At 43.7% G+C, this 13017-nt stretch overlaps 1 protein-coding gene across 4 annotated transcripts in view; it reads right to left on the bottom strand.

The window, feature by feature from the left end:
• The window catches only part of gulp1a (GULP PTB domain containing engulfment adaptor 1a), a 66138-nt gene extending 55042 nt beyond the window's left edge, over positions 1 to 11096 (bottom strand). Inside the window, exon 1 of one of the 4 annotated variants that reach the window (XM_070975587.1) lies at positions 10863 to 11096. The gene's annotated coding sequence lies outside the window, so the exon portion shown is untranslated. The remainder of the gene's footprint in view (positions 1 to 10862) is intronic. The other 3 variants (XM_070975582.1, XM_070975580.1, XM_070975586.1) reach the window with 3 other exon arrangements.
• Positions 11097 to 13017: the final 1921 nt, after the last annotated feature.

Below are 13017 nucleotides of genomic sequence, written 5' to 3'. Positions count from 1 at the left end.
CCCATCCGCGGCAATATCAGACGCTCGGAGCAAGGTGACGCATCCCCAGGTGGAGGAAGGCGAGGTGGATGGATGGGTCAAACACACAACTTTCACCCAGGAGACCAAGCTTCATGTAAGGCAAGAAAACAAAGAGGAAAACAATCTTTTCCTAAACCTAACCACGTGGTTTTGATGCTTACACCGAACAAACTGCTTCTGTTTCACAACATTAACCGCATGTTAGAAAGGCTTTCTGGCAGGAAGCCTTTGTGCGTCATGAGGATGAGGAGTTGATCTCTGTAGTGATTCATCCAGGTCGTGGTGCTTCTAAGTGCTGTCCAATGATCCTGCACGAGGACAAGTGCCTGGGACTCCCCACCAGTCAGCTAGAACTGAAGAAGCCTCTTGGGTGAGACGTGAAACATGTAGAACAACAAGAAAGCCCAGCTGCCTTTGGAAAGCATTTAGAAGATCTGCTCATGCATGACTTCATCAATCAAAGTCAAATTGGTGGCCAACAGTCAGTTCTGCTGACCTAATCGGGAGGTCGATAAGACATTTTAGAAAACAGTATTTATACTTCCATCATTGAGTTAAAACTGGTCATATCTAAATCTAAAACCTTTCTTTTTTGTGCCCGTTGGCTTTGGATACCTGATAATGTGAAAGCATGTGAGAGAAGAAGTGTCTGATGAGAGAAGAGGACGGATTTCATCAAAAATCCACATAGAAGGTTGTTAGTGGTTTGTTGTCAAAGTTCTGATGCATTTTATTCTTCGTCTTCTAACGAGTTTATAGAAAATGTACAACTGAAGGGACAGAAGGAGGGAAAAATAACTGAAGCAGCCTTTTAGGACAGAGGGAACATTCTGTTTACTGTTATTTCACTGCATGCACAGGAAAACTGTGCACAGGTCGACATCATTAAATGATTCCCTGCTTTTTCTGTTTCTGCCAACGAACCACAATAATTTTGGAAAGTGACAAAACTAAGACAGCCGAGTATATGTCAAAGAGATAAAAAGGGTTTATGCTGTAGTCGACTTAGAGCCTGAACAGCAGCAACAGAACGACACTGAAATCCTGACTGTTTGCACAGGGAGGTGGCATTGTAATGAGCCCAAATAAATCTAATTAGTTTTAATGTGAATGATCTTTATGGAGGAAGCTTCCAGGCTGATAGTGTGGAAGAAAATAAATAATGTGCTTGAGAAGGATAAGTAGTTTACTTCAGCCTTGGCAAAACATCTACCACACATAAATAGCCATTCAGGCCTGCGAGGATGAGATATGCAGTGTGCTCTGAGAGCGAACAGAGAAATCAGCCTCCCAACTAAAGTGCTAAACAATTCCAATAAAACACACATAACTCCTGCCAATTCATTACCAGGAGGAGGATAATGCAGTCATGTTGTCTCAAGCGGATTAAAAAAAATGCCAGCTGCAAAGCACTGAGGCCAGCCCATTGAAATTAATGGTACTCATGAAGGAATAAAAGAGCCATAAAAAGCGGTCTGTTTTCGCCCACAATGGGATGACTTCTTGAATTAACTGGGGACGCCTTGGACAGCCGTATGCCAGTGATTTCTTTGGAGGTGCTGGATCAAGTAGACATTCGTTCTAAAGCCTCAGCCAAATTGGAACACCAATAGCGACAGCGCTAGCCTGCCTCCCTGCCTGATTTGCTCAGAGCCGTCAGCTCTAAATGCCGTTTGTCAGCTTCACAAATGCTGAACACAATCTGTGATGGCACGTATCTGAAGCCCTCATCGACACTGCGCTTTTTGCTAATGTGACTAAACACGAGAAGCTGGGCAGCACGCAGAGGGGTGGGATATGTCAAATGTCTATATGTTCTGGTATTTCTGAGAGAAGAATGCGCTCACTGTGTGCATTCTTCAAACCAGGCGTGCACATGTGATGACGAGGAGGTGGCCATGAAATATGGCGTAAGAGACCTTGCTGCTGGCTGTTTCACTGACTGTGTTATTATTCTTGCAGTCCACACAGCGTTCTGGAAAATGTTACTCAGATGCGCATCTATAACCTTATTGTTTATGAGTGATCATTTTATTATTAAAGTATTATTAAAGTCCGTTTCAATAGGAGCTCTATAAACTAATCTGTGATCATCCCTGCAATGATGTGATGAATTTGAATAAATTCTATCATATAATTAGCGGTGTGTAGCGGCAGCTGCTGTCGGAGGCTCTTCTTTGCTGTTCTTCTCACTGACACGCCTAATGAGTGGTGAAGCAGGCACAAGTATCCATATGCAAACTGATTTTAAGGGTGTTTCTGCTGCCATTTAAGACGAACCGTGGGAGCGGAAATGAGGCTCGGGCAGTTTCACAGTGACTGAGATTTATGAAGCACATCCATGTGTGCGTGAGGCTTCATAACTGTGACAGTTTAACGCATTTAATGCATCTGGGCCCAGCGGTTGGACGCTAACCTCAGCACTGAAAGCTCCCCTTAAAGAAGACTGTTTGAGGCAGATTGTTTGAGGATTTTTCATACTTTACTGATATTTGAAAAACAAACTATGACAATATATGGGCTGGTATTCAGTGTATCATATTTGATTTATTTAGTTACACTTAGTTACACATTTCAATCAAAACCTGTCCTGACTTTTTCCTGTCAGAGCTGCTGGACATATATGTGTGTGTGTGTGTGTGTGTGTGTGTGTGTGTGTGTGTGTGTGTGTGTGTGTGTGTGTGTATAAAATATTAGAAATTAATAATATATATACACAGCAACACACTGAGCCGTCACAGCTGGGTTAACGGCAAGGCCTGTCCTTCTGTCCTTCTGTCCTGCTGTCCTTCTGTCCTGCTGTCCTTCTGTCCTGGCTTGGCACAGCTCCAGTGCAGGACAGCAGTTTCAGGAGTGAGTAATACTCCCTGTTACACAGCTGCGATACTGTCTCCAAACAGAGCAACTTCTTTTTACTTTTACTTGAACAGACCTGGCATTGAAAGGACAGCTTTTAACAGCAGTTCTGTTATCCATTATTTAGGTAATGCAACAGTTCTGTTACCAGAGGAAGACATACGGGTATGTACACAAAGTGATGGAGACAGTGTACTTTCCATGTGTACTGTACTGTATTACTGCTGTAGCATAAGCTTTAGCCTCCTGCCCTGTATGCTAACAGCTGGGTAAAGACAACAACATGCCGTCTTTCCTTCTCATTGGAGGTCTCACAGATGTCTCTCAGGTGTTTCGTGCTGCCCTTTTGTTTTAGCTGGTTTCAGTGACTCACTTGGCAGCACCTTTTCTTTCAGCCAGCGAGTGTTTTCACTGATCGTCTCAGCAAAGTGAAAGAGTGAATTTGGGCATTCTTGTCTGAGTGGAGAGCTCATTCTGCACTACTGTACGGGTAAGCTACGAGTCAAATAAGCTGCCACGGGGTCTTGATCATGCACAGAGCCGCAGGGAATACAAATTTAATCCTAAGCGAACAATATGCATCACCCTGTGGAGAGTTTAACAAGTTGGATTCCCTCAACAAATTAAAGGTCACGTCCTGCGAACATGTATGGGAGCTCGCTGTCAAGCTAAGGACGAAGGTGTGAGGAATGATGCAGAACAGCAAGTCGATTTAGCATTCAGTCCACGCATCCGCTGTGTCTACTTACAGTTACCGTAACTATCAAATTTTGATAGCTATGAGCGCTAATTGTCGGGAGCCATGTTTCTCATCTCATTTGCTTATCTCTTACAAAGCCATAACACATTCATCAGGAAATTACATCGCAGAGAGACTTTCATTAATCAAAATGTATTATGACAAGCTATCCTCATTGACATTCAGCCGCGGGCCACCCTTCAATGACACGAGAACATGGTCACAGGTTCACCTTGCTGTGTTTAAGCATTGCACTGTGTCAACACAGACATAAACATCTGCAAATGTATATTGAGTGTCAGTTTTTCGGGGAATTTTAGCATCACAAATACAGTGGATTCATGCAAGGCGGGTAAGGAAGTGTAACAGAGCGAGGCAGACACCCAGCATGCAGCGCCGCACACAGAGACACAAACGCAGACCGCATTAAACCAAATCAGCGGCCATGATTTGCCTCAAATCAGAGGAAGTCTAAAGTCACAGTTTGAAGGCAATAACATAATGAGGCTGATGGGAGCTCGCTCCTCATCAGCTCGCCTGCTCATTTTCTTCCATCATCAACTTCCCCTGTCTCAGCAGTGATTTACTCACAAGATCAATCTGACCGACTCTGGAGATGGTGAAATACATTTCCTCTAAATGTCAGCGGATAACTGACGGTGAGGAATACAAAAGCACCTTTTTGTCTTTGCTCACCTTTTGTGTGTGATAGCAGCCAAAGCTTAAAGGGCTGTGGGAAGAGATTACAGACGCTGACTCATGTCGGACTTTGACTCCAGAGAACTGCACATAAATCAAATATTGCTGCAAATTACGTCCAGTTTGAAATCTCAAACAGAAGGCAACTGTCAGAAAAATCATCTTCAATGATAATCAAGAAATCCTGTAAGTCCCGTCTCAAGCAAAAGACACAAACATTCTTCAGTTTGTTTCTGAAATGTGAGGATTTGCTGCTTTTATTCAAAGCTTGGTTTGAAGTTGGTCTGAAGACGCCACCTTTGGCTCTCAGAACCTTTGGTGAACATTTTCCATTATTTTATGACATGTTATAAACAAAATCATTGAGAAAATCATCAGCTGATCCACAATGAAAATAATCATTATCTGCCCTCTAACACTGTGTGGAAAGACTAATGAATTCCATCACTTTGCTGTCAGGCAAATTATCTGAAAACGATAAAATAATAAATATTTAATGGCATTTGTCTCTATTTTTGTTCTGGGAAATGATGAATTGATTAAAATCTACTGATTAATCCTTAATGTAATAATTCCGTGCAGTCCTCAGATTATCTGTAAATGTTCATCTCACGTTCGACATTTATGATCGCACGGGGCTTTTCATTTCAAGTTTGAGACTTTTCTGTTCTGTTTCTGTTTCCTCCTCACGTTGCATCTGCAGAGCATGACATCAGTTCATAACAACTGAAAACACGAAAATACTGATAAAGTCGATAAATTAAGAAGCAATGAATGAATGGTTACTGATAAAAAGCCAATTTGTTTGTAGAGATTCAAAAACAAGAAGTCTTAAAATCGACATTTGAGTTGCATTTTGCAGCAGAATCAGACTGTTTGTTTCTGTCTATGGAGGGACTGCGTGTCCATCAGACATGAGTTTACAGTTTATTACAACTCATTCTCGACATTAAAGAGCTCTACATCAGAATGTGTTTGACCTGTGGTCCTTCTGCTAACACTTGTTGCCTTCTCCGCAGAATGTTTTGTTTCTGCGCCCCCTGGTGTGTCGGAGAATACCGCAACAGGTAGAGCATAAATGCCTCTCTGCGCGCTCATAGCTCAGCTGACCATCTGCAGAGGCAAAAGCATGAGCAAACAAAGCTTAAAAGCCTCCCGAGGGTGTAATGAGGACTGTTCGCACCTATTCATTCTGAAAGATCAAACGGCAGTGGGGGAAACACGACCGACCGATCGCTGAACGATGAAAACTGCAGGTGCGACAATAATTCCACTGTCACATGGAGGGTGACAAGACTCCAGCAAACCTGGGTTCAGACGTTTTAGCATGACGATGCTTAACAGCCTTTTTTCTCCACTCGAGGAACAACAACAGAGTGTATGGAAAGTGATTTCTCGTGTCACTGAACACAGCTCATGAATATGGCTGCAGTGAAATCCCAGGGGTTTGGCAACAAGCCACGCTCACACTGAGGCCGAGCACAAACATCTTACAAATGAAATGACTCGGTATCTTGTTGTACACCCTAAGATTTCTTTTAAAAATGATTAGTACTGCACAGTTACAAGCAGCCCCCCCCCCCTCCACATGTGAAGGTTTGGTCATCTGATCAGAACAGATCTGCAGCGACTGACCTTCTGCTTCCAACGGTGCGTTTCTGCTGCCTACCTTTGTGTCCGCTGTACCCCTGACAATTCAGTTTGCCACCCAGCACATTTCAACTATGACCACATTCGCAGCTGACCTTTCAAAGTGCTACCAATGAGGCCGGCGCGGGATGTTGCATAAGCGGGCACTGTGAAGAAATCATAACTAAAAACATATCGCAACCATGGGTGGAGACGTATTGCATTACTGGGAGAGCTCTTGTCTGGACACCTTGAGTATTTTACAGAAAAAGTCATTTCCACTGCGGTCTGTGATGTGGCATCTCAGGAGCAAGGCCAATGAGATGGTTCATTTATCACCCAGAGGCTTTTCATTAGGACCAGCGCCTTGTTTCTTTCACTTATCTGGCAGATTTATTTACCCTTGACTCATTTGGCTTTTTAAGGAAGGAGGTTCAACTGCTGTAAACAGCATGTCCAGACAAAAACGCTGTTTAGAATCTAATCTTTCTGAGTCGACACAGTAAATGCCATACTGATGCTACCAGTAAAGTGTCGTTGCAACGGAAACGATAAACCATGTTGTTGAGCAGGTTTTCCTTTGCTGCACACCACCTTCTTTTTGACTGGTCTCGTCATGAATCTTTGGTTTTAATTTGCTGGATTGAAACGTCCTCTTTCACTTGTTTTTGTAAGATTCCCAAACATATTGGGTATTGTGAATGCAGTATCCAAACCCACCTCACCGTTACTGTTAATACAGTGTGGGTCCTTTAAAATGATCTATGTGGAAGAAACTAACACCAACGTGTTATTTTCAGCCCAAACATCAAAGAACTGAATGTAAAATATACCTTTTTAAGTACCTGGGACTTACGTTATATTATTTTTTTTTACTCCTAGTACGTCTTAACATACTTGCAGAATGACACATGATATGAACAACAAAGAGGATCCATTACCGCTGGAGAGGAGCCTCTATTTCACGACACAATGCCAGCCTTCTCCAAGAAACAGCAAGACAAAAGAAACGAAACACGTGTATGGAAAACAGGCAGCGCCACGCGAAGACTCGAGGCTCCCTCGGCTGTCTCATCTGCAAAAGCCCATGATTAATTGAGATGTATAATAAATGCTGAGAGGATTAATCCAATCACAGAGATGGCGAGACAGAAGGCTTTGACATTTGCAGGAGTCAACACCTTGGACCAGCAAGACAAAAATATCAATTATCTTGACTTAGGCAAGTCGCTGGTGTGGTTTTAGCCCATAAGAAGGCTTTAGTTTTGACACAGACATGATGACGATAAGAAAATTGAGCCAGCGATAAGCATCCGTGTAATCTTCCTGCTCAATTTTGATTCCTGAGGTAACGGCTGCAATGTGGATGAAAAGCTGTTTGATGTCTCCGACAGCGCGTGAGGCTGAAGTCACTTCAGCTTTCCAGCAATCCGACAACAAACGGCTCTGGGTGGAGAGATGAACTTGTTGTAATAGAGATTTCGGTGACAGTGAGGAAGGGGGAGCATGGGCTGATAGTAATGATGTTATCAGTCACTGTGTGATCTCGCGCTGATAGATGAAGTGTCGGCTGAACCCTCTGAAGGCAGGCTGTGAGCGGTAAACACGAGCGCTGTCAACATTACAGGAGCAAGACGCAGATTTTCTAGACTACCAACCTCATGTGCAGAGAGGTCATCATTTCTCAGACGCAATCGATCATTTTCATTACGGTAATCAGCTATTTTCTGCACAATCAGAGTCTGACAGACAAGAAGATGATACCCGTCAGTCTATTCAGCAGACGTGATTATTCTTGATGATACTGATCAGCAAATGACACTTCATATGTCTTGTTCATCTTGTAAACCAAATGAATCAGGAGTGTCGCGGCATACATAAGTCATACTTTAGGAATCCCAAATGAAAGCGTAAGGATACGTCTTTTTCATCTGGGTGATTTGGTCGAACGTACGTTAGCATGTTTAGCTGACACCATCCTCGCTTTTCCAAAGTCTGTCTCCACTGCTGCTGTAGCTGACCGGGCCGAAACTGTTCCAGAACAGCTGTTTTGAAAGGAGGCGGGTCTCCCAGCTCCACTGCTTCATCTGCGCCGCCATAACGTAACTGACCTGCACTCCAATGCGCTCGTCGTTCCAACTTCAGCACCTGCTGTTTACGGCATACCGCGAACCAATCACATTCAACCACACTGCCTGGTAGAAAAAGACGTCATCCAGGTGTGTTTCAGTGTTTTTTACAGTGGTGCCCTGCCATGATAGAAAAATATCCCTCTGCCAGAGGTCGAAGACATTTCAACTTTTAACATTAGTGGTGTAGTAACATGTTAAATGTCTTGTTTCGTACGATATTCAGTTAATGATGAATTGCAAAGAAAAGCTTGACAGGCTAGAACAACAGAATATTTCACTTTTTTCACTATTTTCGCTTGGAAAAGGACTGAAATGATGAACTGATAATCAAAATAGATTACTTCATCAATCACTCATTTCTGCTCTAAATATAAGGTTAAGTAAGCTTCAGGAGAAACGCGCAGAGGCACTGCCTCAAGCAGCAAAGGCCACGTATTTAATGAGCGAGGCCACAGTTTAAACCATCATCTAGAAGCTACAATGAAAACAACCCATCAGGATGTGTCTGATTCAGCCCAGCAGGTGACTGATTGTGCTCATCACCTCAAATAAGCGACTTCCTGGCAGAGTCCCTGCTAGGCCTTGCTTAAAGTCAGCGTCTGTGTACGTGTGTCTGTTTAATGTGCTGCCGCTGAAATCTGAACATGTCTGCTGTCTTTACAGTACCAGCTCTGATGTCCACTGAGGGTAAACACCATGAATCTGCTGAGAAATCACATCCAAATAATGTACCTAATGACCAAAATGTTAAGAAACGAGCTAAACAAGCTCCATGACAAACTTATACTTCCTGTTTACATTATCTAAAGCATTCATTCATTTCAAAAGAAAAGGTAAACAATAAGAGTGACAAAACAGAGAAAATGAGCTTTTTGTTTGCGTGGTTCTTCATTTTGACAACACTAAGGAACAGCATGTCCCATCAAAATGACTCCTTTATCCTGTGTACACCGACACTCTCCATCCATTCACATGCTGAACTCAGCTTATACAGTTATCCAAATGATGCCTGATAATAACAGTGTGACATTCCAAGCTACGACATGGCGACATCATCCCTAAAGCCTGTCAATAAAAGGAGAGAGACCTGAAGGAAGCTCAGAGTTCAGGAGGTTCATCTGACATCAGAGGGACCTAAAACACATTAAAAAATGTCCCCTTCCACCTGTGCGCTCGCTGCTCCTTCCCCATCTCAAAGTGCCCTGCAAAACCCAAATCTGTGTTTTCTGTGTTTGTATTCTCAAACAACAGAGAATTGCAGGCTCTCTGCAGGAGATTTTTTCCTGCCTCTTGAGCATTTGCAGCTTTAAAACAGTGCCAGCAGTCCCCGGCATTAGGATCTGGGGCACTGTTCATGCTCTATGAATCAAGAGGTGCGTTATATTTCAAATGCACCTGGATGGACCCAAATGACAGCAGGCTGGTTTACAAAAGTCAATATCACACTGCTGAGATATATCAACCACGCTTTGTGGAGAGCAGAGGACTCGTCAAACACACACGGCGGCGGTCAGAGGCTTTGTCGTTTCATTTACACGACCTTTATTGAACTTTGCTTGAAATCTGATCTCCACCTTGTTTCAGCCCTGGCAGAAAACTGATAAACTGCTGTCCTGCAATGCAATTTGTAGAAAACTAATTCATGCTGATTGTCAGAGCATATGAGCCACTTGGAGGGCAGCTTGGTGACTGCCACCAGTGGCTGAGAAACCAGAGCCCGCTCACTGGATATTACACCACTGACCTGTTCAAAAGCAGACAGATGGAAACACGGCGTACATTTGTTACTGCTGACTTCAACAAGTCTGCAAAAACCTTCTGTTTCACAACCACAGAAAATGGTGACTCCACAGGCACGAAATGAGAAGTGTGAGGCAGAAACCAGAAGTACTTCATAATGAGATGCTGATGCATCCTCAAGGTGAGGGGCGGATCCGCCGCGTGAGTTATTAATATCTCACAGCGCACAATGGAAAACAATCATGTAGGCAGGCTATCAGACAAGTGAGGATGAAAGGTAAAAGCCAGTATAGCAGATCCTTGAGTGTCACTGTCAATATGCCTCTCCTGTCTGCGAACACGTTAAAAGCGACACGCGCGCTGCACATGCACACTGCGCACACAGCAAATACGAGCAAAACTCTGAAGCAGCGTCTCGGAAGATGTTTTATATTTGATCACTGCCTAACAATAGATGTGTTTGAAACGAGGCAACTCAGCCTGGGTCGCGCTCTCTCGTCTGCAGACAGACAGAAGTAGCATTTCTTATTGCGCCTCCATCATTAGACACAGAAATGCAAGAAAATCTCAGGCGCAAATACAAACGACGTGTTTTTTTTGTTGTTTGTTTGTTTGTTTGTTTGCTTTGCAGCCTAAAGCAAACAGTCCACTGACATGAGCAGGGGCAAACTGCGCAGATGACACTGTGTCCGCCGTATTAGTGCTTCAAAAGTCTGAACGACTGAAAGCTTTTCGACCGCTCGCCGTCCACCTTGCACGGACTTGCGCAACAAAGTTTCCCGTTATCTCAGGAGTGAATTTAACACGGAAACACAAACGCAGCAATGTTCTGTCGCTGATTAAAGCATGAAAACATTACGCTCTGCACTCCACAGCAGCGATCTCAACTTCGGCGCACAGCACACATATCTACGGCTCGGCCAGCACGGCTGCACCGACACACAAAATATTGTTGGCAGCGGTCGAGAAACTCGACAGCTGAACTCCGATCAGCGGTCAGGGAACGTCAGCCCCCAGACAGGAAGGAGAGGAGCGCCTGGACTTACACTGGAAGAAGAAGAAGAAGAAGTCCGAACAGTCCCGGAGGAAGGAAAAAAGCTGCCCACGGTCCTCAGCGCTCCGCGGCCAGAGCTCCACATCCAGCAGTCTTCATTCCCTCTCCTCCTCCTCCTCCTCCTCCTCAGCTCGCCTCCTCTACAGCTGCTGGATAAGTTTGCTGACGTCAACAAGCACTCAGTCTCAGCCGGCAGAGCTCTTTGGTCGCAACTTGAATAATACATGGAAAAGGAGGGGGAAGACGCGAGCGGAAAGAATCAGGGAGGCAGGGACCGCATTAGGCGACCCCTCCGCGACAATGGCCATATTCATTAAACAAAGAAGAAAAAGGAATGAAGAGGAAAACGGTTTCCATCTGTGAAAACGGGAATAAAACCGACACATTCCTCACATACGCATTAAGATTTTAAGACACACATTTAGTGGATGTCGGTGCTTCACTCCTTTCCCTGCTGAAGAAAGTTCGGAGGGGGTTTCTGCATCATTTGGATATCCAAATATCCAATCATGGCCACCTCAGTATTCACCAGAGGCAAAGACTGAGGCGCAAAGTTATGCAGCTGAGCTGAAACCAGTGAAATCAGTGGCGGACTGGGGCTGCAGGAGGTCGGCCACCAGTGCAGAGAGTGTGATGCATTCAGGGTGACACGGTTCCTGAAGCCTGGATGAGGTTTAAATGTTTCAAAATGTAACGCAGATTGAAAGTGTAACTCTATTAAAAACACATGAGCGACTAACTATTTAGCTATTTAGAGACATGTGGAGGCAAACTCTCTAGCATGTAGGGGAGACATATGGCACTGCACCGAGTTTTCTCCATTTTAACAGCGCCCATTAGTGCACAACGTGACATTTTCTCCACCATAAGCCACCTCAGAGGGATCTTTATCATACCTTACCTCAGAGGGCACTTTGACTGTGTTTTTCAAACATGGGGGCACCAACATGGCTATCACCTCAGCAATTTATCAATGAGCTAGCTGTTGGCATATTAGTACCTCTTCTTACCCCTGCTCATCATCTAACCCAAGTTTTTCTAAGCCAGCACTCAAATTAATTCAGAACATTAGCTAGTGTAATGCTAACTGGCTAATGAACACTGTATTTCTTATCCAAAGCCACGAACATTTGAGCAGACTATTGATTATTTTATGCTATTTAGTCCAAATTCTATTACTAAGTAAATTAATAAACCAGTAATTAGTCAGATCCTCAAGTCATTTTGAAATTTGTGTTTTGGGTGGTTTCCAAAATGAATGCAAAGCTTTCCAGGAGCCTTTATTTGCATCTACTTCTTTTCCAAACTTGAGCGGGCTGATCCTAAATCCAACCTTCAAACTGAGGAGGTGAAGTGTTAGGACATCCAGACATCTTCACAGCAGTGAAAGCTGAGGCCCATTGCAATGTGACAGAAAGATTATAATCATCGGGAATGGCTGTAAATGGGTTGGGAATAATTGTGGGGTTAAAATCGATAATTGCGTTAAAAGCTTTCTGAAACATTTCAAACATTTTGGTCCAACAGTGGAGTAATTGGAGGCCTGACCCAAGCATGTGTGTTGGTTTGGGAGCGCTTGCATCTGATAAAAGTATCATCGTGATTAGGAGATATTTTTGTCAATTTGCCATGAGTGTAATACTTTTTAAATCGATTTTAGCGTGAAACTAAAGCTGGAATGCAGGACTGTTGCAGATGAACATCCATTACAATGAAGTCCATGCCGAACGCGCTCACACAATACAGATTAAACCTACGGCCAGGTAAACCTCTCCGTATTTCGCAGTTTTTAAATCAGGAGTCTGATGATATTCCCACGCTGGTGCACCAGTATTGATGTGTTTTATGTCAATGATTGCTTTCCCAGAGCTGAAGGGGAGAGCAGTGGATTGGACCACAGCGATTAAGAGTATGCTAAAGCCTGGGGGAGACGAAGAGTTCCTCACTGCACGTTAAAAACATTACAGCATGTGTTCCTGCGCTGCATGAGCGATTCTGGTACCAAGTTCCTCTTTTCACACAAAACTAGAGAGTACGATTGAATAAGTTATGTATGATGGAAATAATGAGCTTGTCAAAGGGAAGGTCCCCGGAAAGGTGGAGGAAGTGATTTGTTAAACATAAATAAATTAAACAGGTGTGTGTTA

Source organism: Chaetodon trifascialis, chromosome 12, assembly GCF_039877785.1.
Source record: "Chaetodon trifascialis isolate fChaTrf1 chromosome 12, fChaTrf1.hap1, whole genome shotgun sequence".
NCBI classification, from domain to species: domain Eukaryota; kingdom Metazoa; phylum Chordata; class Actinopteri; order Chaetodontiformes; family Chaetodontidae; genus Chaetodon; species Chaetodon trifascialis.
This window is presented reverse-complemented; position numbering and strand designations above follow the sequence as displayed.